The sequence below is a fragment of the Neofelis nebulosa genome, chromosome 10 (assembly GCF_028018385.1).
Source record: "Neofelis nebulosa isolate mNeoNeb1 chromosome 10, mNeoNeb1.pri, whole genome shotgun sequence".
Taxonomy (NCBI): Eukaryota; Metazoa; Chordata; class Mammalia; order Carnivora; family Felidae; genus Neofelis; species Neofelis nebulosa.
Window position 1 is genome coordinate 78,384,551 of NC_080791.1, and position 26,967 is coordinate 78,411,517.

The 26,967-nt window shown below is 36.6% G+C and overlaps 1 long non-coding RNA gene across 1 annotated transcript in view; it reads left to right on the forward strand.

The window, feature by feature from the left end:
- The window catches only part of LOC131487612 (uncharacterized), a 221,542-nt gene extending 195,715 nt beyond the window's left edge, over positions 1–25,827 (forward strand). Inside the window, exons 8-9 of the long non-coding RNA XR_009249848.1 lie at positions 18,940–18,992; positions 25,755–25,827. This is a non-coding gene — a long non-coding RNA (uncharacterized LOC131487612). The remainder of the gene's footprint in view (positions 1–18,939; positions 18,993–25,754) is intronic.
- The last annotated feature ends 1,140 nt before the right edge of the window (positions 25,828–26,967 follow it).

Below are 26,967 nucleotides of genomic sequence, written 5' to 3' on the forward strand. Positions count from 1 at the left end.
ATTTTTAGTGAGATAGGTAAAGATAAATATGTTAGGTGGAAACACTTTTGGGGAAGTGCCCCCTCCCCCTGCCAAAAAACCGCCAAAACTTCAAAGTTTAATATATTATCTGCACTAGAGATTATCTCTAGTGGAGAAACGGAAGTAGATACTGTGAATTAATACAGGATATATTTTGTATTGTATTCACTAAAGAAAACTCTTTGAGAGGCAGCTGGTTGGCTCCGTCAACTGGTTAAGAGTTTGGCTCTTGATTTCTGCTCAGGTCACGATCTCATGGTTCATGGAATTGAGCCCTACATCGGGCTCTGCACTGACAGTACAGAGCCTGCTTGGGATCCTCTCTCTCCCCCTCTCTCTGCCCCTACCCTGCCCTCTCACTCTGTCTTTCTCTCAAAATAAATGAATAAACTTCAAAAGAAGGAAACTCTTTGGAAACAAGAAGTATAAAACTAATTATAGCAGAGAAAAAGAGATTAGGGAGAGGTAAAAGAAAGGACAATAAAAACAAAATAAGAAAACAGCAGAGATGTTTCAGTAAGATTCATTGGAAATTTAGGTTAAAGAGTGATAATAGGCCAATGGAAGAATTCCCCGGGTAGCAACAACAACAACATTTAATTTTTCTAATAGAATCACATTTAATTAGAAGCTGCTTGATCAAAATGCTTAAAGCCGGGTATAGCGTAGTTAAAAGAATACCCGGGAGTAGATGTTGGGAAGCATATCCCTAAATAGCCAGTGACTGAGTACAACTAAGCTTAGGTTTTGGGTTGTTTGTTTTTGTTTCTGTTTTTGTTTTTTATTTCCATGATGAGAGATCTGGTTCCTTCCAGATCAATGGCTCCATGATACTCCCATTACTTACATACTTACGGAGCCTGATGCCTGTGAACTCCACTCCGGTAATGGAAGTAGCCACTGGAGAAAGACAAAGACGCATGGAGGCAGAGCTATGTTAGACCCTGAAGCTAGCTTTCTTCTTGCACAGGAAAAAAAAATCCCACTGGGTAGCTCAAAAGACAGAGCAGTTCTATACAGTCTGTCATAGCAGATTTGTTTTGGAAAGAAGAGATTTTAACTAAGAGTCCAATTCTGTCAAATTTCACTAAAATCTTTACCGATTATTCACTTGATCTTAGCCAAAAGGCCGAGAAGCGATTTTACTGATTATTCCGAGAGACCCTTAGAATTTCTGTGGGTTTAGCAGGTTATTGAAGCTTGGTATTAATCCAGTGTCTTCTACATAAACCTTGGTTTCCAGGTCCTTTGATCTCTTCAATTAAGATCTCTTATCAGAATGCTGAGCAAATAATCTTTCCTAAAAACCCCTTAACAGAAATTTAATTTCAGACAATTAATATAACTCCTCCCCCAAATATCCTCATAAAAGATAATTGCAACTTTGAGTTGGGAACAGAGACAAGCAGAACATAAAACTTGAAAAAGTCAGTTGAGAAAGCACAACACTTTATAACTTCCGAGACTGACAGTATAGGCTTGGCTGTAAAACAAACAAGTAAAATCATGGGGTTTCCCTTTGTTGTTTAAGCAAGTTGCCTCCTTAGTTTATAGAATGCTCTCCATCTTGTGTAGCTAAACCTTATTTCAGTTACAAGGTTTGTGTTTATAAGGATATAAAATAGCCTGGGATGGTGCTATTAATTGGTTATTTTATGAAAGAAATTGTTCATATTATTATTAGGGAAACTCAGAGTTAGGGAAAGTCTCCAAATTTGGTCTAGCCCCCTTCTCCCAACCATCCGAACCATTGCCACAGGGCACGGTAGATGTAATTTTCAATATGGAGTCAGACAGTTCAAATTCCAGCTGTGACACTTGCTAGCTGGTGACTTGAGCATATCACTTAGTTCTTCAGGTCATATTTCATTCATCTGAAAGGTGTTAAAATAATACACAGATCAAAATGGGTGAAAGTTTTTTAAAAAGTATCCATCTAAGTGATGCCAGGGTTCAGCAAAATTGGATCCCACTCGCCTCAACAGTTCAAGAAAAGCTGTATTGGTCATTTGCTGGTGTATTCTCAGTTTGGTCATCACCTATGCTCTGCTTGGGTAACTTGTACCAGTACTAAATGATCTCTGTATGAATGAGAGTTTGCTTTTCTGGGTGGACTCTGATTCAATTGTTTAATCTCCTTTTGAAGGATTATTAGCACAAACTTTTATTTTTATTTGGCTTTACCTTCTGAATTATTCATGGTATATCACATTCCCCTGGTTAGCATAGGTTTATAAAAATTGTAATGAACGAAGTGGTTAGACACTTTTATTTTTTTGTTTGCACATTAGGAAAGGCTCCATAAATCTAATTTTACTGTACTTTAACTGTGCCACATCTCCCTCTAATTTGTATTTACAAGTAATTGCACATGGTGAATAAGTACTTGTACTATTTCAAATTATGCCTGTGAAATCACATTCTTATTCCAGTCTCATTTTTAAAAAAATTATATTTTAATAGCTTCACTGCCTTGAAAAGCCATAACAATTTAATTATTTTGAATATATTGTGCTTTGTGCCTATTTTCTATTCATAATCCATCTGTGTTATTGAAAACCTTGCAATTAATACTTAGAAGTTAATGCATTACTAAATGGAAAAGTCCTCTGATGTTCACCATTGAAGGACTGAATTATTTTCCACCAGTGAAAAGGTAGAATGCAGGTATTTATAAAGGTGCCCATTTAGTTCCATCTTAGCCTGTGGTTTACTGTATTGTAATCGCTCTTAATTTGGAAACAATTTTGTTCAACTCTCTGCAGCTGTTGAGTGGGAAGATTACATGTTCAGCATTAAGGGTAAAGATGAGGGGTTATAGAGGGGCTATTTTCATTAGTCAGGATAAGTAACGCTAGCTGTTGCAATACACTGAGATCTCTGGATCAAGTACACTGGAATTTGAACTGTCTGACTCCATATTGAAAATTACATCTACCATGCCCTGTGGCTTAGCCCTCACACAAAAAATATTTTAACTGTTCATGCAGGGCCGAATGTATGCCAGTGAAGGGTTGCCTTCATTCTGAGACACAGGGATGTAGGCTCCATCAAACCTGTGATTCAATCATCTCAGCATATAGACTCTTAGATCAACTTGGCAAGGGAAGAAGGAGCTGAAGTTTCACCCAGGGTGTTTTCAAGGGGCAGAACAGAACTGGGAGAAGCTTGTATCACCCCCGCCTGATTCATTGATCAGCACCCAGTTTCGTTTACTCAATCTAATTACAAGGCGAGGTGGGGCAGCCCATGGAATATTAGGTAGATGCTTACTATGTCTGTTATGTCCACTAAACAGGTGGGGATGATGAACACCAGGAGACAGAACCGTGTCCATATCTTTGCCCATCAAGTTTATTTTTCTAGAGTACCTGGACTTCTTGCTTTCCTGAGGAATTCCCACGTAGCCCTTTTACTAAGATTTGTAATGTACTTTCTCCTTGAGGCCTATCTGGATACCTTTAGGCAGATGTAATTGCTCCTTCCCCTACATTTTTCTATTTGATTTTACATTATAACTATTCATAAGAAGAACTCCTGTTTATTGAGTATTTACTCTATGGCCGTTTGTGGTATAGGGAGAGATCTGTTTACCCAAAGAAAGCATTTTCTCCATTCACCTTCTGGCTCTGTGGTCCCTGCATGATAATTCCTGGAACTACAAAATGAAGAGTGTACTCATTCCATCACTCCTGCCTTGTGGAGACCCAGTAGATTTATAACATATTCTTTTTTTGGAGTATATTTAAAGAGGAAACTAAGATCTTACTATTTGATATGCTAAATGAAGTAATTCCTTCTCTCATGCATTTACTCTTGTATTCATTAAGCAACTGTTAGACACCTACGGTATGGCAAACACTGTGTTAGAAATGGAAGATCAAAAAATGTTTTTCAGAGATTTCATTCTCATAGTGGATCCTGGCATGACGCACAATTTCAATACAATAAGAGAAAGGAGTTGTAGAGAAGAGATGGTCAAAGTGCCCAAAAAGTTCATTGGCTTTACAACTCTAAAAGAAAACATACTCGAGTGCCTGGGTGGCTCCGTCGGTTAAGCAGCTGACTTTTGACTTCAGCTCAGGTCATGATCTCAAGATTCATGGGTTTGAGACCCGCGTTGGCCTCTGCACTGACAGCGCGGAGCCTTCTTTGGATTTTCTTTCTTCCTCTTTCTCTGCCCCTCCCCCATCTCTCTCGCTCTTGCTCTCTCTCTCTCTCTCTCTCTCTCTGTCTCTTTCTCTCTCAAATTAAATAAATAAACTAAAAAAAAAAAAGAAAAAAGAAAACAAAACATACTCATGGAAACCCTTTTATGGGTGGACCCATTTTAGAATGTTATTATTACTTTTTTTAGTTGTTTTGAATATAGCCAATATAGGGGCCTACTTTGTAACAGTTCCTTCACAGAGAACCATGTGAAGGTAGGCATTCCAGCTGTGATTTACCTACATATGGGTGAGGCTGCTCTAGATTCAGCTGGGCCCTGGAAAGGAGCCAGAGGGTTACACATTATAGTCTCCAAAACACTTAAGGTTATAAATCCTGAACTCATAGATCTTGAACTCCTGGAGGATAAGGGTTATCCTCTACCTATTTTCTTTCTTTTATAAAGCTTTTTTTTCTTTCTTTAAATTTTTTTAAAATTTATGTTTATTTATTTTTGAGAGTGATAGAGACAGAGTTCCAAGGAAGGGGGGAACAGAGAGAAAGGGAGACACAGAATCTGAAGCAGGCTTCAGGCTCTGAGCTGTCAGCACAGAGCCTGATGCGGGGCGGGGCTCAAACTCAAGGACGGCGAGATCATGACCTGAGTGACTGAGCCACCCAGACACCCCTCTTTCTTTTTTTAAAATTCATAATTAATAGTGCCCAGCACCGTGTCTGCCTCAAAACACTCAGCTACTCAACAGTTTTTTGAATAATCCCATGTATGTTAGTAAATATGGATGCAATAGGAAAAAAACTATATCCCTTATAGCTCTGACCAAAAACTCTTTCATAGCTTCAAGTCAGTGCTCGGTATGGGTTCTAGAATACAGTAAGGTTGACTTTAGTTTGATTAGCAAGTTACTTACATTTACTTTATCAACATTGCCAAATTGTAAAATGTGCTGCAATCTGTTCTTATCAAGTATCCAAATTTGCTGCATTTGGTTAAGAACTTACATAAAGAAAAAATACTCAAACCTCTTTTACTGAGTTGCTTTTTATTTTTGGGAGAAGCCAGTTGGTTAATTCTCTACTCTAGTGATTTATTTTTGGTACATTTGCTCATTACATTTAGTGCAATATAATTACAAACTAGGGATGGCAGCATGTGAGCTCAATGTAAAGTGCGATTATTTTCCTCATTAATTATATTCAAAGCTCACTATCTCCTTTACACAGGTTTCTTGAAGTTTGATAATTTTTCAAAATAATTCAGAAGCATCAGTGAAGAGAATGTACTTGTTTTTCGTTTTGTTTTGTTTTGTTTTTTACAAAAGGCATAATTTGGTTTAATTCACTGTGATTGGTTCCTAAGTGGGTTTTTAAAAAAATTATCTGTGTAGATTTCTATTTTGTCTTGCTTTATGAGAAATATTGATCAGCAGTTTGCGTCTGCAAATTGGGTACATAACCCAATTCTTTTTGAGAAAGAAATGGAAAGTATTTAATCATTGTGTTTGCTTCTTTTATTCATAGTCAATACTGTGCTTTCTTTATTCATTAATATTAATATTTTTATTCATAAATGTTCATAAAAAAAGTGAAGCCAACATTGAATACTTTCAATACATTTATTTAAGTTGAAGTATTATTAACATACAGTGTTAACATTAGTTTTATGTATACAATATAATGGCTCAACAATTCTATACAATAGCCACAGCTTGCCATGATAAGTGTATTCTTTTTTTTTTAAGGTTTATTTATTTATTTTGAGAGAGAGAAAAACCATGAGTGGGGGGAGGGCCAGAAAGACAGAGAGAGAGAGAATCCCAAGGAGGCTTCTCACTGTCAGGGCAGAGGCTGATGTGAGGCGTGAACCCACGAACCTTGAGATCATGACTTAAACCGAAGTCAGACACTTAACTGACTGAGCCACGCGGGCACCCTGATAAGTATACTCTTAATTCCCTTTATCTATTTCATGTGTCCCTCCACCCAGTTAGTTTTCTGTATTTAAGAGTCTAATTTTTTGTCTCTTTTTTGTTTGTTCATTTGTTTTGTTTTTTAAAATCCTATGAATGAATGAAATCATATAGTATTTGTAATTTTCTGTCTGATTTTTTTAAATTTTTTTTTAACGTTTATTTATTTTTGAGACAGAGAGAGACAGAGCGTGAACGGGGGAGGATCAGAGAGAGAGGGAGACACAGAATCTGAAACAGGCTCCAGGCTCTGAGCTGTCAGCACAGAGCCCGACGCGGGGCTCGAACTTACGGATCACGAGATCGTGACCTGAGCCGAAGTTGGACACTTAACTGACTGAGCCACCCAGGCGCCCCCTGTCTGATTTATTTCGTGAATACATACTATTTTTTAAAAAGCATTATTGGATTAATTTAGAAGCTTTTTATAGACTTTATGGTTGAGGATTCTTTTTTTAAGTTCTTGTATGATAAAGAACTTTATCATGTGGCATGATAAAATGTGTGTGTGCACAGTATTTTGAGAGTAGAATTTTTTTAGATAATGAGAATAACTCTAAGATTTTCAATTTAAACATGGCTTGATACAAATGATATTAATTGACAAAACAAAGTGCTGATAAAATTTACCAATTTTTTGCACAGAAAATAGATTTTGGAGAATAGAGGTTAATGCTTGATACTATCAAAAATCTGTGAATAGAAATATTTCAAAATAGCATTGATTATAAGTAAAAGCATTAAACATTCAATTCCAGCAACTTGATTTACTTAATGTTCCTCATCCAGTTTGGGTTTGCTTGTCCATGTACCTTAATTCAATTCAATTTTTTTTTTATTGACTTGGAATATTCTGCTCTCTTATCGCTTCAAATCTATCAAAGACTGAACAAGGCTTAGCTCAAATATCTCCTCCTTAATGAAGGTTACGTAGTACTTCCCAACCTTTTCCTTGAGTGGTCTGCCTTATACAATTTTTTTTTCTCTTGTATAGTTTCTTTTTATTTATATTTGTGTAACTACTTGTATTCCTTTGTTTGGGCAACCATGAGCTCCTTGAGGATAGACTAGGGTGTTGATATATTTTTATCTCCTAAGCAACTGGTTCTGGCAGAATGGAAAACAAGTCTCTACACGTTCATCCGGAAATGAGAACACACAATCCAGCCAAAGTAAGCTCAAAAAACACAGCACATTAAACATCTACCCTGCTGCCACCCCAAGCTTCCACACTATATTTTAATATAGTATGTGAACAAGTTGTCTCCTTAAGTGATAAACACACCTAGTGATAAAATCATTAAACGGTACCACCATATTCTGTCATACACAGCGTCTTATGGCTACTACTCTGTGCACACTGGGTATTTCCAGAGACCCGTAAGGCAAACATAGTTTTCATGAGAAATAAAACATCCAGCTCTTGGTGTTTCAAGGCGATAGGAATAGAATGTGTGATCTGAGCAAATGAGATTCTACTTAGCTCCTGCTGCTCCTTTTCTTATTTGGTGATGTTTTTATATATTTTAGTTTTTCTATTTATCTTTATTATTGATATTCTTTTTTTATGCTTGAAGTATTTTTCACCTTATCACCATTCTTCTAAATCTCTTTAAAAGTTTTTCTATAGCAAATCTGTATAGTGTAAAGATATCTGCATCTTTCTGATACAATCCACATGGGAATATATTCTTCAATACAGAAATGTTAGCAATTATTCTAATCTGTCATCTGTTCTGTCTGCAACTCATTATTTTAAGGCACTGTTGATTTAAGTATTTCCTAAAAGTCTTCAGTAAGTACTCTTTACAACCTTCTCTCAGTTGTTATTATTTAGATGATGAAACTGGACTCTTCTTATTCAGTGAAGACACCCTAAAACCCTGAAGACAGTGTATTTAGATTTTATTCTAATCTCGTATCATTTCTGTGGTAGGTTCCCCTCCCTAAGGAAAGAAAACAAACAAACAAACCTCAAGGCAACCTGGCTATGTGACAACATCCCTCAACCTTGTAACATGAGACCACTTAATCTGACTGCATGTTTGTGTGTTACCATATATGGGAGACAAAGAAGTAGAAAATGTATAAAAAAAACTAGACCATGTGGCTTTCGGGGCTCAGTTCTTCGGGTAGGAACCCAACTGAGCGGTGCTGGCACCAATAAAGTTGTTTCCTGGAAAGAAAAGCCTTGGTGCGGACTCTGTGCAAGACCTCTGCTACATTTCCTTTTTCAACTTGCTTATTAATTATCTCCAGTTAATACTTTGTGTCTTATTTCATGTTACAGAATTTCATACATTCAAGGTTGGACAACTGTTAACCCAGCACTTGAATTCCTATTGTAATACTCAGTGTTCTGAACCTGTATTATATACTTCCAGAAAATACTGGCCAAGAAGTATCTTTATTTTGTGTTAAAATAGACTATGTTCTTCAAAAGTTTTCCCACTAACCCTCTAACCGCTAACTCTCTAATCCAAGTCCATATTGAATGGATTTACGCCATCTTCACAAATACACAGTTTATCCTTTCATATCACTGAAGTTTGCCTTCTCTAAGGCAATTCCAATTACTGTCACTTCAACCATGTGGTACCTAATTTCTGCCATTATCTTTTCTTTTGGGTATCAAGACTATATCCCAAGGGAGATATGAATAATACCGGATAAAGATACATTTTTATTCAGTGAATCTCAAGTGGAGGAGCATGATTTCATTCCCCGCTTCCAGAATAGCAGAGCCTCTATTACTGACCTTCTAAATTATACAGCCACCACCCTGACCCCTCCAGCGTTGAAAATCACTGTGTGTAACGAGAGTCAATACTGACAGAATTGTGTTGCCTGTCGACAAAAGTTAAGTACCACTGTTTTACACAAAATACTTCTGCTATTGCTCTTCAAAATCACAAACTCAATTCAGATTATAATTTACTTAAAATGAATAGGCTCTTCAAATTTACTGCATTTAAATCATGATTATTACCACTTTGCCTGATGGAGTTGATTTGATGGTAAAGATGAGGAATCTCAAATGTATTACCTAGAAAAATCAAGTAGAATTCTCTGGGGGAAAAAGAGAGTATAAAAACAGGCTCGCTAGTTCTTTTCCTGAAAACTGTCAGAAATGACTAAAGAACAGTAAAGAAAAAAATAGGACATGATGCCAACCACATTCCATATGTTTCAGAGAAGGACTACCAGTAAAGTTGAGATTCAACTGAAGGAAGACATCAGAAAGTGAGTGAGAATAGTGAGAAGTGAGAGGGGCGATTCTGAAAAACTCCAGTGTTTATACTTCCGGTTTGGGGCAAAGGTTAGAGTCACAGGGAGCTTTTGTGTGAGATGTGAGCCACCATGATTGAAGCCCTTTTCCCTGCCTCGAACCCAACGCACTTAAAACTTGAACTGACTTTATAGGAAAGTCAAATGGCCTCTTATCACTATTCTTCTTTGGCTCCCTCTCGTAGTAGCAGACTCAGTTCCCTCTGGATTTAGAGGAGCATGGTTTTACATTGGAAGTCTGGAAAAGTGATGGTTTATTTTACTCCTCCAATTCAATAGATGTAGGCCCTAGTCCGTTGTTGTAAACTCGCCAAACAAAATAAAGCATGATATAAATCAAGTGCTTGGAAGATCAAAATTCTCTGATTGCAAATGTCTGGAGACAGTTTTATTCACTTTTTTTCAGGCTGCTGAAATACAGAATTTATAAAAGCACATATATCAGCCATTATACGAGTTTAAACTCTGATGGGAAAATTGCCCATATGGACAGAAATGGAGAAGGAAGAGCCCATGTTTCTTCTGTAAATAGAAGTATTGGATTATTTGGTGACCATCTCAGAATGTGAAAACAGAAGAAAAAAATCAAAAACTTTCAAAAAATCTGAAGTAAAATATAAGACATAAAGAGTATCAAAAAATCAAGTGGAAATTCACATTAGAAGATTTTCTCAAGAAAAAGAAAATGGTCTAAAAATTATATTCCCAAGGATTATTTTAAGTCACGTCTTTATGTCTTTATAAAAAACAAGAGACGACTACCTATAATTAACAGATTATAAACCAAGAAGAAGGCAAACTAGAAGACAGAAATTCAAAACATTTAATATCATAATTTATATCATTGGAAAATTTAAAATGGTATCAGAAGCAAATAAGATCAGACTCAAACTGGAGAAAAGAAAATCAGTGGTGTGAAGAAGAGATTTGAGAAAATTATCTAGAAAGCAAAAGAGGGAGCAGAGAAAAAAAAAGTGATCTAAGAGAAGAAGGAAGACATGAAATATAATTAACAGAAATTCAGAATATAGTTGCAAAGGAGCACAAATGATACTGGTTCCTGTATATATATCCTAGAATATATATTGACTTGAATTAATGCTTGATTCTGCACATTCAAAGCACTCATCACCTACTAGGTGAAATGCTAATATAAACAAATACATTGTGAGTTTCAAAGTTACAGAAATGTCCTAATAAGCAACAAGGTAACGTAAACATTCATAAGAAGGAAGGAGCAATTTCCTATATGAGCCTCTACATCTCCTTGTGTTCTTTTTTCTCCGGTCTCCAGGTGTGTCAGTATTCAGTTGAATACTCAAGAGATGCCCCTGAGTAAACCCTGGAAAAGCTCTTCCTCTGTGCAGCTTTCTCCTTTCCAGTCCTCTGCTCTGTGAATTCTGGTCCTTTGTCTTCTCAGAACCACATGCTCTTTAGTTCTCTCAGTAATCTGCCTGGGTTCCCTCGCTGTATTGCTGCCTGGAGATTTTTACAAACAGTAGGTTGGGGCAATCCTGAAGCTTGCTGCATTTAGCTTCCACTTGTCAGGGATCCTTTCTTTCTTTCCTGGTATCCAATGTCTAGAAAGTCTTCCTCAAGGCGCTTTTCCCAGTGTTTGGCTGTTTCAGGGCGGGAGGGTCTGTTCACTCCCTGTTATTGCATCTTGTGTGATGTGAGGGTCCACACTGCATTTTGTTAGCTTTCTTAGTTTGTTCCTCCCTCCGCTCAGCTTTTTTTTTAAAAAAATGGGTGTTGGAAGGGGCACCTGGGTGTCTCAGTTGGTTGAGTGTCCTACTTTGGCTCAGGTCATGTTCTCACAGTTTGTGAGTTCGAGCCCCACGTCGGACTCTGTGCTGACAGCTCAGAGCCTGGAGCCTGCTTCAGATTCTGTGTTTCCCTCTCTCTCTGCCCCTTCCCCACTCACGCTCTGTATCTGTCTCTCAAAAATAAACATTAAAAAAACCATTTTTTAAAAAGTGGGTGCTGGAATCTGTTTATCATATTTTAATTGTTCGTGATTTTTCTTTCCTTCTTTTTATTTTAACTCATTGAACTAAGTCTAGTGGTTTAGCCAAGAGAAAACTGCCAATGTCTTAGAAACTATTGTTTCCCTCTGCCACTGAAGAAACGTTGGAAGCTTTAGTCCCAGGGTATTTAAGATACACACCCCAGCAACATACCACATATTTTTATTTCATTAGGCTAAGGCATTGGGCTTCGTTTACTCTAATCCTGGAACCCAGAGCAAATGTATTTTCCAGTTCTGGGCTTCCAAGGTGTTTAATTTGTATGTGTCATTGTTTTAAAATTGTATCTATTTGAATATTCGAGCTAAAGTTAGAGTTGAAAGTGTGGCCAAGCAATAACAACAAAAACACTTATTCAAAAGTCTCCAGGTTTTCATGGTTTTCTTTAATATGCCTGTAATACATTACTCATCATTTTACTTTCTCTCATTAATAGTGAACGAGTCCTTCCTAACAATGTGGGTTGTTTGAAGGTAAGAACCCTGCCTTATTCAGCTCTGTATTATTTTCACTCTACATGTAGACCATTAAGATACTTCGAATCTCTCACTCACCTAATGAACCATAAGTGTGAACATAAATAGTTATTACTCAAGGAAAATATCCATTTGCTAGAAAGACAACATAGTTATTTTTGGACTTTACCACAGAAAATGTCTTAGGAAGAGAAACTTATCATTTTAATGGATATATTGGTTAGGACAGTCTGGGTGGCATGGGATGAGGCAGAATTACAGTTTACTTATAAACTGCAAAAAAAAAAAAAGTGGGTAGAGATCTGTGATAGAGAAAGGAGGAGCAGAAGTCAAACAGGTAAAAGTGATTCAAATTAAAATGGCCGTAGGCCAAGTTTCTACAGGGGAGAAAGGCTGAGAGATATTTAAAAACGGGTTTAGCTAATAACTCAGTTTTAAGCTGACTGTGATTCATGACAATGTAGTTCCTCTTCTGCTCACCATGACTTTGATAAAATCTTACTAACACATGACTTTATGACAACGTGTTTGTTTAGTTTTCTTTTTTGATGTGGGAGTGATAGTATTTACTTGAAAAGGAAAACAAAAATGAGAATTGCAGAATAGGCAAAGGAGTGAGCAAGGATCAAGAACTCCTCAGAAGCAGGACACTGGAGCGACAGATATCTACAAGATCTCCAGAGAGATCAGTTCCTCAAAAAGTTAAACATGGGGTTATATGATTTACCAATTCTAGTCTTACATAAATTTGTACACAAATGTTCACAGCAGAGTTATTCATTATAGCCAAAAAGTGGAAAAAGTCCAAATGTCCATCAACTAATTAATGAATAATCAGACTGTGGTATATCCATAGATAGAGTGGAATATTATTCAGCAGTAAAGTACACACTATGTGACACATGCTACAACATAAAGAAATTTTGAGAACATTGAGAGCTGAAAGGAGCTAATTAATATATATATATATAATCCTTTTATATGATATATCCAGTATAGGCAAATCTCTATGTGGAATGTAGATCATGTAGATTAGTGGTTGTCTGGGGCCAGGGGATGGCATAGGGATGGGTAGAACTGGGCAGTGACTACCAATGGATACAGAGTTTTGTTTGGGGATGATGAAAATATCCTAAAATTGATTGTGATAATGATTTTAAAACACTGTAACTGAAAACTCATCAAATTGTACCCTGAAAAAGGTAAAGTGTATATGAATTATATCTCAGTAAAACTTAAAAAACATGATTGGCAGATAAAATATAGTATGCCCGATTAAATTTGAATTTGAAATACACAAAGTTTTTAGCGTAAATATATCCCAAATATTGCATATTATAAAGTTATTTTGAGGGCACCTGAGTGGCTCAGTCGGCTGAGCACCTGGCTTCGACTCAGGTCATGATCTCACAGTTTGTGAGTTCGAGCCCTGCGTTGGGCTCTGTGCTGACAGCTCAGAGCCTGGAGCCTGCTTCAGATTCTGTGTGTCTCTCTCTCTCTGCCCCTCCCCAACTTGTGCTCAGCCTCTCTCATTCTCTCTCTCTCAAAAATAAATAAACATTAAAAAAAGAATTATAAAGTTATTTTTATTTTTATTTCATACACAGAAATTCTTGTTATAAATTATTCATTGTTTATCTCAAATTCAAGTTTAACGGTGTGTGATATATTTTTATTTGATAAATCTGATAGCCCTACATTACGACAAAGTAGCCTGGGCCTAAATAGCACTTCTTCTGTCTTTCCTTTCAGTAAGCACCTAAAGAACTCTAAGGGAGTTTCACATGAAGATACTAATACAGTGTTTACAGAGCATAATAAATATTACAACTTGTATAGCTTAGTACATGTTAGGCATTATCTTGCTGCTATCGTATTGGTAATATCTGTTCAATATGTATAAGTAAGTTAGCCCTTACCAAAGTATATCATTTTAATAAAAAGACAAGAAATTTTCATATCTTTCCTGATTATATCTTGGGTAGTCTGCTCACGGAGATATTTTCTGTATTTGGAATGAAGGGAGTCTGAAATATTTTACTGTGGCAACTTACGACTTAAATCTTCAGAGATCAAACAATTCCAGAGTGAAGCTGGAAATTTACATAGTAGTAAGATTCTTGAAAAACAAATTCAATCACTTTAACATCCAAGTTGATTTTGAATATATCCAAGTAATCCTCAGTTAAAAGTCAAACACTGGGGTTCCTGGGTGGCTCAGTTGGTCAAGCGTTGGACTTTCAAACTTTGGCTGAGGTGTTGATCTCATGGTTCTTGAGTTCCTGCTCCAAGTGGGGCTGGCTCTGTGCTGACAGCTCAGAGCTTGGAGCCTGCTTTGGATTCTGTGTCTCCCTCTCTCTCTCTCTGTCCCTCCCTCAAAAATAAACATTAAACTTTTTTTTAATTAAAAAAAAAGTCAAACACGATTTTTTGTTTAAGATTATATGGGTTAAGTTCAAGTCAAAAGCTATAGAAACCTAAAGAAGTCAATAGCTTTGTTACTGTACCTCAAAATTCATTTTAATGATTTATCCAATTCAATCACTAGCTATAGTCTGTAGTGTTAACTAGAGAGTGTTTGCCTATTCTTCATATCAAATCCACACTCATATGATAAATATTTGCCACAAGTGAGGAATGACTTCACAAATATTACATGCAATAGATACATCATGGACAGTTTATATGGATATATGTCTTAATATTTTTAAATTCACAGAAATGGATAAACAGCCCTTACTGAGTTTGTCAATCTCAACCCTATAGAAACTAGTCTGACAAAAATATTTAGTTTTTTATTTGTCAAGCACAGCATGTGCAATTAAACAAACAAACAAACAAACAAACAAACATAACATGACATACAGAGAATAGTATCTGCCTTCACTAAGCTTAATATTTAGCAGGAGAAACAATGTATGGACATAATTACAAACACCTAATTTATCACCATTATAATCATTGTCATTATATGTGAGTGTTCATCTGAATATTTTAGAAAGCTTCTAATCTTTGGTTTGTTTTCATTAGAAGCTTGCTCAGATATTTGAATTTTAATCAGCAGGTACATGTATGTGGTTTTCTGTCTCTTAGCATTTCACAATTCGCAAGCACAAAAGCAGTGTAGAAGGGGAAGTGGATAGAGACACACATCTAAAAATAGAAGTGATAACAGACAACTGAGCTCAAGGAAGAAAACAAGATTAAAAGGTATACAGACATATCAATGTGGCTTAGCTCCATATTCTGTGTTCTTCAAACTTTTACCTTTAGGCATAAAATTCATTCTTCAAAGAAATCCTATTTGGAAGTTAAAAAAAGAAACCTATAAATTTATGGCTATAAAAAAGAAAACTATAAATTTACAAACCTATACTTTTATGAGGATAGAAGATGAACTGGGAGCATGGTTTTCTTTATAAGATCTTGAATTTTTTTAATATTCAGTGTCCCCTCATTAACTGAAAGTAATTAGATTTTACTAAAATTTTGGAACCGTATGCCAAGCCTCAAAGAAACAATGTCACTACTGTAAGCTTAGTGGAGAAGTATAATTTCATTGTCTATGTCATATGTAGCATTATTTATATAAAGCATTTGTTTTTTTATAGAAATATTCTAATTCAAGTCCCATGAAAAGAAGATTAAAGTGGTATACAAGTATTTGATAATTCAAAGCTGTCTTGCCTTAAGAAATCACCAAACACTGAATGAGGAAAAGGTAGCAGCCTTGGAATTTTGTGAGTTCATAGTCAAATATTAAACCTTTGTTGCAATTATTAATATTATGATGCCAATAATATTTAGGGAAGGAAGACTAAATAAAGGAAGAGGGCATTCTTTTGGTATTTACTGGTTATTCACCTGTCATTTAACTCAAAAGCTCCAATACAAATGAGAAAACTGAAACTCAGATTGTATGACACTCCTAGTCTCATATCTCATGCATCTAGTACATTTTGGACTAAGAATTCAAATCCTAGATATTCTAACATCAAGTGGGGTGCTCATCATAGGATAATGCTGGTCTTACAGAGGAGACAAAATACATGAGCCACATGTTACTGGAATATCTCATTTATTCCAGGATATATGTAAAGGAGAAAAGAGAGCAGATGATTACTGTTAAAATGTATTGAGAGCTTAACTTGTTTAGACAATATAGTAAATATTTTACTTGCATTAATTCAATTTATTTTCACAACCAGTTTGTAATGTTGTTGCTATTTCTCTGAGTATTACATACCGGAAAGTGAAGGTAAGGGGCTGAAGTTACTTCACTAAGGTCACAGAGCAGACAAGCTGTGGAACCAGAAGTCAAGGCCTGGTAGACTCAAGTCAAGTGCTAAGCATAGGTCTTACTACTAGGCTATACTGTACCCCCGGTCTTAAAGAAAAAAGAGACTGAATTTTCAGATTTGTTGATAATTGCAGGAAATTATTTCAATGGATCCAGGCATTATTGAACACCAGACTCTTCAATGAGACCTATTCCAAGCATGCATTACATGGCTGCTTTCTTTTTTGTTCAATTGACTTTATTCATATAATCAAAGATTATTCATCATGCTAAGTGCAAGCAGCATGGGGCACTAGTTTAGGATAAGAGGATTCTAAAGGCTCATGCCTTTCTTTTCTCTCTATCTCTTCTCTTACAGAAAAATAATAATTTATCACAAGGATTCTGCTGAGCAGTTTATAACTTTGCCTGCTCTGAGCAGGAAAATATACTCAATGGTAACTTTTAATCAAATGATTTATTTATGTAGTCAATTAGCTAAGCACATAGTTCCTCTAAAGCAGTGTTTCTCAGGCTTTATTTGAATTATATATCATTGGTCAAGATTTCTCTGCGCTCTACATTCCCATAGTTTACATAATGAGAATAACCATAATTTTCCCAGCTATAAAATGATATTCAAATATTGCATATGGTATTTAAAATTTATATATGTAATTCTACCCTGCTCCACTTCAGAATTTCCACTGTCTTATTTTATTCTTTCCCTATGTCTTTGAGAATTCTTGTTGGAACACTAGAACATTCCTTTTAAGTGACATTGTTACTGTAGCTCTTTCCCCACCGCTCAGGACCAGATTCTCTGTCCTCCCTTAACTCTGCCCTCTATACCTACTCTTGAGGTGATGAATCTTTTTAAATTCCTCCAGCATTTAAACATTTTGCTCACAGAGAGCTTGTATTTCTATAATTTTATTCTGTCCTCTGATGGACAGCATTGAAAAAAGTTGTCTAGTTCATTAGGGTATGGGATGTGGGTGAAACAGGCAATGAAAACAGAGCTCAAGTAGTTGGACCCCATCCACTTTGCTAGTCTTTCTCCAATAAAATTATCAGTTAGCCTTATTGATTCTAAACATGTATTTTCACATATATTTTCAAGAGACAGCCCCCCCCCGCCAAAAAAAAGCAAACAAACAAATAAAACTAATTTCCTCTGTCTGCCTTGTGAAAAAAAGAAACTTTTCTAAACTTCAGTTTTGCAAGTAGTATTCTGTACAAATAAACATTCATGACTGTGGTTTTGTGCTTAAGAGGTTCTGTCAGTATTCAGGGAATGTTCATGGATGCTAGGATGACCATCTATAAAGCAAAGTAGGGGTCCTGAATACCATTTCCATAGGCAAGATGCATGAAAAAGGCCCAGAATGGGGTGAAATGGCACATTCCTGTCAGGGGGGAAGGAAAGGGTGACAAGGACGTCAACTTATGGGATGGATATCAGAGACATTGTGGGAATTTCTGCCATAGGGAAAAGGATGGGTAAGGTGGCTGAGAGAAAAGACCAGCAGAGGTGTGGACAGGTCAGAGATGCATGGGGCAACATCTCATGAAGGGGAATGTGGTCATTCTGATGGATAGAGCAAAGAAACATATGGCTGTCCATTGCTGTGTGAGATACAAGATTTGAAAATTAACTAGAAGTGGCCACAGGAGGTGATCAAAACACATTTCTTCATTCATCATTGTTTTTCTTTCCTCCAAGTTTTATTTAAATTCCAGTTAGTTAATATGAACTGTAATATTATTTCAGGTGTATGATATAGTGATTCATCACTTACATACATCACCCAGTGCTCATCACAAGTGCCCTCCTTAATACCCATTACCTATTCAATGCATCTGCCCATCCATCTCCCCTCCAACAACCTTCAGTTTGTTCTCTATAGTTACGAGTCTGTTTCTTGGTTTACCTCTCTCTTTTCTTCCCTCTGTGTTCATTTGTTTTGTTTTCTTAAAGTCCACACGTACTCATATAGTTCTGAGGCTGGTCCAAGTTCTAGTTACTGCTTGAAACAATTTTTTTGTCCTCTCTAAACTTCAAGTTTCTTTTTTAAATTTGTGAAATGAGGATTATAAAACCTATTTCAGGGTTGCCTGAGTGACTCAGGCGGTTGAACGTCTGATGCTTGATTTGAGCTCAGGTCATGATCTCACAGTTTGTGGGACAAATCCCTGCATCAGGCTCTGTACTGACAGCGTGGAGCCTGCTTGGGATTCTCTCTCTTTCCCTCTCTCTCTCTACCCCTCCCTTGCTCATGCTCTTTCCCTTTCAAAATAAATAAATAAACATTTTAAAAAGCCTATTTGTAGGATTAATGAGATAAATTAATTTAAATGGTACATAAACATTCCTTACTAGTCCAAGGGAATTAACAGTTCAGTGCTAGCTATTTTTATAATTAAATGAAGATGTTACCTAGAGAACGTGGCCACAGGAAAGGTGTCAGAGGATGAGAAGGGAGGGAAGCCCTTAGGTATCACACCTTGAGCAAACAGAGAATAAACCTAAAGAAAGAACATTATCTTAATATATGCTAGTGGATGCTCATATGGTAAGAAATGTACTGTTAAACATAATCATATTTTTCAGCACATCCTTTATGTAAAGCACTGCCCTGAAGTTTCAGCCATTAACATGTTTAATCTTAACCAACGAGATGTATTCTATTAACATTCTTATTTCATAGGAGAAGAAACTAATGAAGGAAGAGATTAAGAAGTAGCCCCCAAGGTCACTGAGGTAAGCAGAGGAAAATTTGGAGGGAAGGAAGCCTCATGAGAGAGTCTACATCTTAATCAGCTTGAAATCCTGCCTCTCAGGATAAGCTATGGGGATAAATGTATCAGAGTTATACACGAAAACCATTGAATTAAGGTTGTTTTATATTAGTTAAATGTATGAATTCCTGATGTCAACAACATATCTATATTTCAGTTATCCTACAAAATGCTGGGAGGTGGCAGGGGGAATACAGCCAAATGTATTATTCTACTTCTCATTCAACATTAATATCTCTATAAATCGCATCACTGCCCCTGTAGTTGTGAAGTCTCAAATCTAGAAGCCATCTTTAATTCCTCACTTTGTCTCACCCTCTCCATTCAATAATCCTAATGATTCTTCCCAGCACTACATCCCAAGTCAATATATATTTTTGATCCAATATGCCCACCTTAGGCCAAGCCACCATCATTTTTCATGCTCACAAATGTAACTCTTCTCAGCTAGTTTCCCTGCCACAATTCATTCTCCTCACAGCAGCCACGATGATCTCTACCCACCCCAGTACCATCTCCTACCACTCTTCCCCTTCCCCTACCCCTCTATATTTTACCACACTGGCTCTTTTATGGTCCCTAAAACATAGCTCATTTCCACTTTTGTGCTTGAACTTTACATCTTTACATCTTTCTTGTCATTAAGTTTTCAGGTTAAATGTCACCATCTCTAAAAAGAACTCTCATGACCACTCAATCTGAAGTAGTGTTATAAATGAAAATTTCATTTAAAAATTACCCAGAGAGTTGTAAGAATATACCAATGAAAATGTTTCCATACTAAGGGGTTGTTAATTTTTTTAGGTGGGCTACAAGTATTAAAACAGGAAAGGATTTAACTGTAAATCAAGTGGCTGTTGGGTTAGTTGAGAAAAATTTTGCCAACACTCTGCTATGTTTGAGGTTTACTGTACTTCTTGAACTTTAAATCTGTTTAGAAGTCAGAAAATTATTCAGGATCAGTCCTGAGCATGGACACATTGCTTGATTTGGTTTCTGCAGTGAGAGGTACTCATCTTAAGCCTTGAATTTAGAGAGGTGCTTTAGTGCTTTGAAAAGGATAACAAAAATTGCTTTACCTCAAAAATAAATGCTTCTCTTTGCTTAGCTGTCTCCAGAGCCCTCTACAGGAGTTAATTAGACTAAAGAGATAATTAGGGTTTAGGAAGGGAAAATAGAAATTAAATGACTGGCAGATAAGGAGTTTTGTGGAGGTTTTCTCTCTCTCTCTCTCTCTCTCTCTCTCTCTCTCTCTCTCTCTCTCTCTCTTTCTTTTTTTCTCCCTCCCTCCCTTTATGCCTCCCTTCCTCCCTGCCTGCTTTTCTCTCTTTTCTTTCTTTCTGTCTTTTCTTCCTTCCTTCCTTCCTTCCTTCCTTCCTTCCTTCCTTCCTTCCTTCCTTCCTTCCTTCTTTCCTTCCTTCCTTTCTCCCTCCCTTTCTTTCTTTCTTTCTTTCTTTCTTTCTTTCTTTCTTTCTTTCTTTCTTTCTTTCTTTTTCTGTCTTTCTTTCTTTCTCTCTTTCTTTCCCTCTTTCTTCTTTCTTCCTCCCTCCCTGCCCCCCCAACTCTCTCTCTCTCTCTCTCTCTCTCTCTCTCTCTCTCTCGGTAGCCTCCGGAGATAGAAAGCACAAGAGGGTCTTGGGACTCTGTTCATATGTTTGTTATTAAAGAGTTGAAATTTGTTGAATTTAGCAGCTCAGATAGTCTTTTTGCCTTCTAATTTCCTTTGGTTTGGAAGTAATAGGGACAGACATAAGACTGGATTATCCTGTTTTGGGGGAAGGATATAGAAGCATTTCATCCTCTCAGGGAAACATCTCTTCTCATTCACAGCAGTAACAATCTCTCCAATTTACTGAATACTCTCTCTACATCAGAACTGCGCCAAGCTCTTTGCAAAGCCTGTTAGATATATTGGCTTTAATTCAATGCTCACAATTATATAGAGTTGATATTATCATCTGCATTTTATAAGCCCCCAAACCAAGACTTAAATATCTTTTATAACTTGCCCCAAAGCACTCAGCTAATACAAGGATGTTGCAGACTGAATCCATTTTATCTGTACTTGAGGCACTTGGTGTAACCATTTCACTACATTGCTTCATGTCTATGTCAATCCAGTGTATTAATTAAAGTTCCCACAGTTTATTTTTCTAGATCACAAGCATGTTTGTATGAGAGGCAGGGGAGAACAAAGATCATGCTCCAAAACACTGAATAGCCTTGAGAACATGAGGGGGTATTTGTGGTCATGGCATGGGATAACTCCTATCCTTGTGCACATCCTTGCATGTAACATCATAACAACTAACTACAACAGACTGGACAGAGCCATTTCCCATAAATCAGCTGACTTCTCTATTCTTTCCTGTGTGTGTGTGTGTGTGTGTGTGTGTGTGTGTGTACATGTACCTGGGTGTATAAATTTAATTACACTAATTGCCATTTAAATCCGAGTGGAAAATAGCAGGCATTATGACACAACAAAAAAAGATGATGTTGGAGCCACACAAGGTTGGGACTCTACTCCATGACCTTAAAATGTGACCTTGCATAAATCACTTCCCCTCCTAGAAGCACATCTCCTGAGGAGCACAATAGGAGGCTGGAGAAGATGATCGCCAAGGCCACACTTCAGTTTTCAAAGTCTAGAGAGCATGAAGTGGGCAGGTGGTGTGCACGTAAGCTCCACTCCGCTCAGGCCCCAGGTCTTCCTCACCAGTCTCTTTGATCACTGGTTCAGCTGTGATCTTTATTTTCATCACATCTTTTATTTGTTCTTAAAGAACGTGTTTGCTCCGATTCTTCCCCCTTCCATCTTCTTGTCTTAATAGTTTGAGTAAAACTAACTTCATTATTTTAGCTCTTTGAAAGTTTTGTCAGTCAATTGCAATCGATGTCATTTTTATAATAACCTTCTCTAAAGCTTGCTGTCACCCTTCTTTGGATTTCCTTGCTCCCCTTTGCTTTGGTTCTCCAGACACTTCTTTTGGGTCCCTTCCCTTCCTTCTGGAATGGCTGAGCCTTCCTCACTCCCCTTTACTCACTACTTTCTGCCTTCTGTTTTCATCCTTCAGACATCCTCACAAAGTGAAAAGCCTAGTTTGTTTTTGCCCCAGAGTTAATAGTCCATAAGTATTAAGAAACAGTAATCATATCTGACTGCTGTGTATATCTTTCTAAAAATTAATGTTTTGAGCTTTCCTAAGTTAGTGGATGTTCTCTTTAAAATGAGAAAACAAAAACAAACCAAACTCCATTATAAGGTTTTGGGTTTTTTAGTACCCTATGAGGGGGAAATATTTTATCATAGGACTAAAGATGTAAATACTTTTGTAAATATGCTGCTCACAAGTTCGTTCATGATAGAATTATCATAGATTTTAGAGAAAGAAAATCCTTAGTTCAAGTGTCAACTTCACTGTTCACTGTCTAAGACCTCGAACGAGTTATTGAACCTTTCTAAGGCTTTTATATTCATCCCTCTCAAGTGTTGATCCTAACCCACAAATTTCAAAAGATGTTAAGGAATGTAGTCCCAGGACTTCCAAGATAAGCCTGCTGGCTGAGAATAGGGGGAAAAAAAGGAAACAGAAATAACATTTCAGTGGGCTAATTCTCTGGTGGTATTCTCAAAGAATCTGTAAGTCTACTCTTGAGACATTCTTCCTAGTCTGAAATTAAATCACTTTACAGGTATTTTACCACTGTATTGGGAGTGGATAAGAACTCTTTCACATATACCTAGGACTCCCCCCATTTATTTGATGATAAGTCATTTCACAATACATTATTTTAGAGGTGTCTAATGGTATGGTATGAATAGGTAAGAACCAAATAGCCAGGCACTGTTGAGATAAAATCAGGATACCTGCAGTTGGTTTTTTTAACTTCATGAATTCTCTGGAATGTCTGCTTGATACCAGACCTTAATAGCTCTTGAGGATGCAGTGATGAATAATACAAATATCCTTCCCTCCTGGGGTTTACATTTAAGCTCTGCACTGGTGTAAAGGTCAAACCAGATCAGGATAGGTCACAATGCTTCCAGGTTTATGCTTATAAACAAACAATTACCCATAAAGTGACTGAGCATGAACTTCAGGGATGCAGCCTTTCCAAGGCCCCAAAGGAGTACTGTTGCTGGGCTCACATGCTCATGTTATTTTTATTAAAGTTTTTTTATTTGGGATAATTGTAGATTCACATGCAGTTATAATAAATAACACAGAGAGAACCTGTGCTTCCTTCACCCAGTTTCCTTCCATGATAACATCTTGCAAAGCAATACAATACACTGATCTTATTCACATTTCACCAGCTGTATGTGTATTCATGTGTGTGTGTGTGTGTGTGTGTGTGTGCACACGCTGAGTTCTATGCAATTCTATCACATATGTAGGTTTCCGTATTCCCCGTCATAGTCAAGGTGCACTTTGTAACAATACCCACTTCCCTTCTATACCCACTCCTGGGAACCGCTCATCTGTTCTACATCTCTATTGCTATTTCAAGATTGTTATACAAATGGAACCATACAGAATGTTCCCTATGGGATCCACATTTTTTTTTCTTTTTAAACTTAGCTTCATTCCCTCAGTATACATCTAAGTCATTGCATCTTTCAACAGTTCATTGCTTCATATTGGTGAATGTTGTTGAGGTTTTGGTGTTCATCTTAATTAATTTTGTCCTGAATATGCACATGAAGTATTCTGGATCAGAGACAGATTAACATTATTCACTTAAAAATGAAACAATGATGTGGACACCACCCACCAATTCTTACCCCTGTAACAGCATGATAGAAGCAAGGTTGAAATTTGTATACATACAAACTCTAAAGTCTATGCCATTGAGGAAGGATGGAATAAAATAGATTTTCTGTGTGTGTGTGTGTGTGCATGTGTGTGTGTGTGCGCGTGTACAAGAGAAAGAGACAGCTGACTCCCTCTTTCTTCTTTTTTTTTTTAAATTTTTTTAAAATTTATTTTTGAAAGAGAGAGAGAGAGACAGAGCATGAGCAGGGGAGGAGCAGAGAGAGAGAGAGACACAGAATTCGAAGCAGGCTCCAGGCTGTATGCTGTCAGCACAGAGCCTGATGCCGGGCTCGAACCCATGAACCGTGAGATCATGACCTGAGCCGAAGTTGGACCCTCAACCGACTGAGCAACCCAGGAGCCCTATCCCTCTTTCTTCTTAAAAGGAGAGAGAAAAATCTTTGCTCCTTAGAGAGAGGATGTAGAGGTCCCTGGGTTCCCACTGTAGCTTTTGTACTGTAAATATCTCTCCCCAAATGCAGATAATCTCTGGTGTCTCTGACTTTTATGACCTAGAGGTATCTTCAAGTTCTGGATCTTTATTTTCTTTTGAAATGTAAATGAATACCTCTGGAGTTAGTTAGATCTCCCTGGGGTTCCTGCACTATCTTGATGGTTGTAAATTAAGTTCTCAAGGCTTGCTCAGCTCCGGATCTCACGTTTTCAGCCAAATGTATTCAGAGAGCCCCAACTCTGCAGACACATAAAAATATTTTATCTACAACCCATGGGGGTATTCCATGTTATTAACATACCTCAGTTTGTTTCACCAACTGAAGGACATTGGGGTTGTTTCCCTTTTCTGGCTATTACAAATGAAGCTGTAATGTACATTCAGGTATAGGTTTTTATAGGAACATAAGTTTTCATTTCTCTGGTATAAATGCCCAAGAGTACAATTGCTAAGTCATATGGTAATTTCATGTTTAGTTTTATAAGAAACTGCCAAACTGTTTTCCAGAGTGGCCGTACCATTTTACCCTCCATATATTTTTAGAAAATATTTTTACCACATGGAATTTAAACTGCTGTCTCCAACTCACATCTTATCACATGTTCCCCTCATGTTGAGAGCAGTGGAGTGACTATAGAGAATTTTGTGATCTAGCTAAAGGGAAAGTGAATGATAGATACTTTTAGATTGAGTTTAGTGAAATATAATTACACAGCTCAAAATTATATGCACATATAGTGAGATATTCCCAGCCCAGTATAGGAATGACTTCTAGGAATACTTTTACTGCTCTGTATCAACTCCATCAGTGATTTAAAATGAAGGTGCACAATAGGAGCCTATTCCACGCACCAAAAGTATGTGTAGGATAGAACAGAACTAAAGTTTGATTCATACACAGAGAGCCAAGAGTTAGTTTGTGGAGAGTTCTTCCAAATATTGTATATATATTAAGACACTACAGATTTTCCTAAAATTGACAACATATCTAAAATCTTATGACTCTAAATTTTTTGTCATATAATGAATTGAGAATGTGAATTATACTTTTATTTACATATTTTTAAAGTTTATTTACTTATTTTGAGAGAGAGAGCAGACAAACAGGGAGAGAGGGAGAGAGGGAGAGAGCACACAAACAGGGAGGGGCAGAGAGGGAGAGAGGGGGAGAGAGAGAGAGAATCCCAAGCAGGCTCCATGTTGTCAGCACAGAGCCCATTTCGGGGCTTGATCTCAGGAACTGTGAGCATGACCTGAGCTGTTTTGGCTCAGTGTGGAGCCTGCTTGGGATTCTCTCTCTCCCTCTCTCTCTCCGCCCCTCCCCGTTCACACGCTCTCACTCTTCCTCTCAAAATAAATAAATAAACATTTAAAAAGTATCAGTAATACAAAACAAATTCAAATAAACTATACTAGATAAAACACTGTTTTTCTTTTATTCACTCTATAGGAAAAGAATAAAATTTTACTCATACCAAGAGACAGAGAGCTTATAGGTATTTACACAGTATAAAGGTATGTCAAGTAGATAATTAATGAAAATATCATCGGTGTTTTTTGTTTGTTTTTGGTGACTTTTTTCAGTGTTATTAGTTAGCTTTTTCTAATTTGCAATTTGTTCTAAGTTATTTTCTTTTTCTAATTTTATATTAAATTGCATACTTCATTTTGTATTCATAATTGCCTATTCTCTTTCTTAAAACAGCCCCCAAATTACATAAACTTTAGGCCTCACAAGACCTGAATTCACCCTGCTTATAATGTCCAATTTTTCAAGAACAAATAAATATTTGAATTTGACCCCCAAATGGCCAGCATTAAGTAGACACATGGATTATTCCAGATTTCCTTAATAATTACACAAGTGAGAGATGGGGACCTTAGCATCCCAACGTACTTCTGAGAATAGGTAAACACAGCCACTCCAAAAAAATCTACAGTGGGAATTCCTAAAGAAAATTCATAAGTTTATAAGAAACAGTATTATTACTGCTAGCATTGTTATTATTAAATGCTTTTAATTATTAACATATTTTATATATTTTTTTTTTACTTTAAAATTTACTTTTTATGTTTATTTAATTTAATCCTTTAAGAAACTCTCTGGAGTAGTAATAACAGGATATTATAATTAAATATTCATTTTACATGTAAGAAAAAGAATTTCAGCATGATTGAATGACTTTCCTTTGGTCACAGAATTAATATGGAACAACAAAGAAATGATTTCAAGTCTCTTGGTGCCAAAGCTAATGCTTAATTTATTATTCCTCATTGGCTACATACAGGAGAAGACGGGCTCACTGCCAACACCATGACATAATAAACCAAATATAAGGTGAATATCTTTAATTGAAAATGCTGAATTTATCTTTTAGAATAAATGTCAAAGTTGACCCTGGTGCAAGACTAAATTTACTTTTAGAGTTATTAATGTTAAATGAAGCAGGTAAAATATGGTGTTAATTACAGTCTAAAACCATGTCAAACTGTATATTGGAGATGACTGAACTAATTCATAGGATTTCATTAAGATCTTAGATAATTTTAATATGAAATAGAAAGATAAAGGAAACTCATCATCATCTTAGTGGATCAATGGAATTATTTTTTCACTAAGCCACTCTCCATTCATATATATCCAATTCTGAGAAGTGATTCAT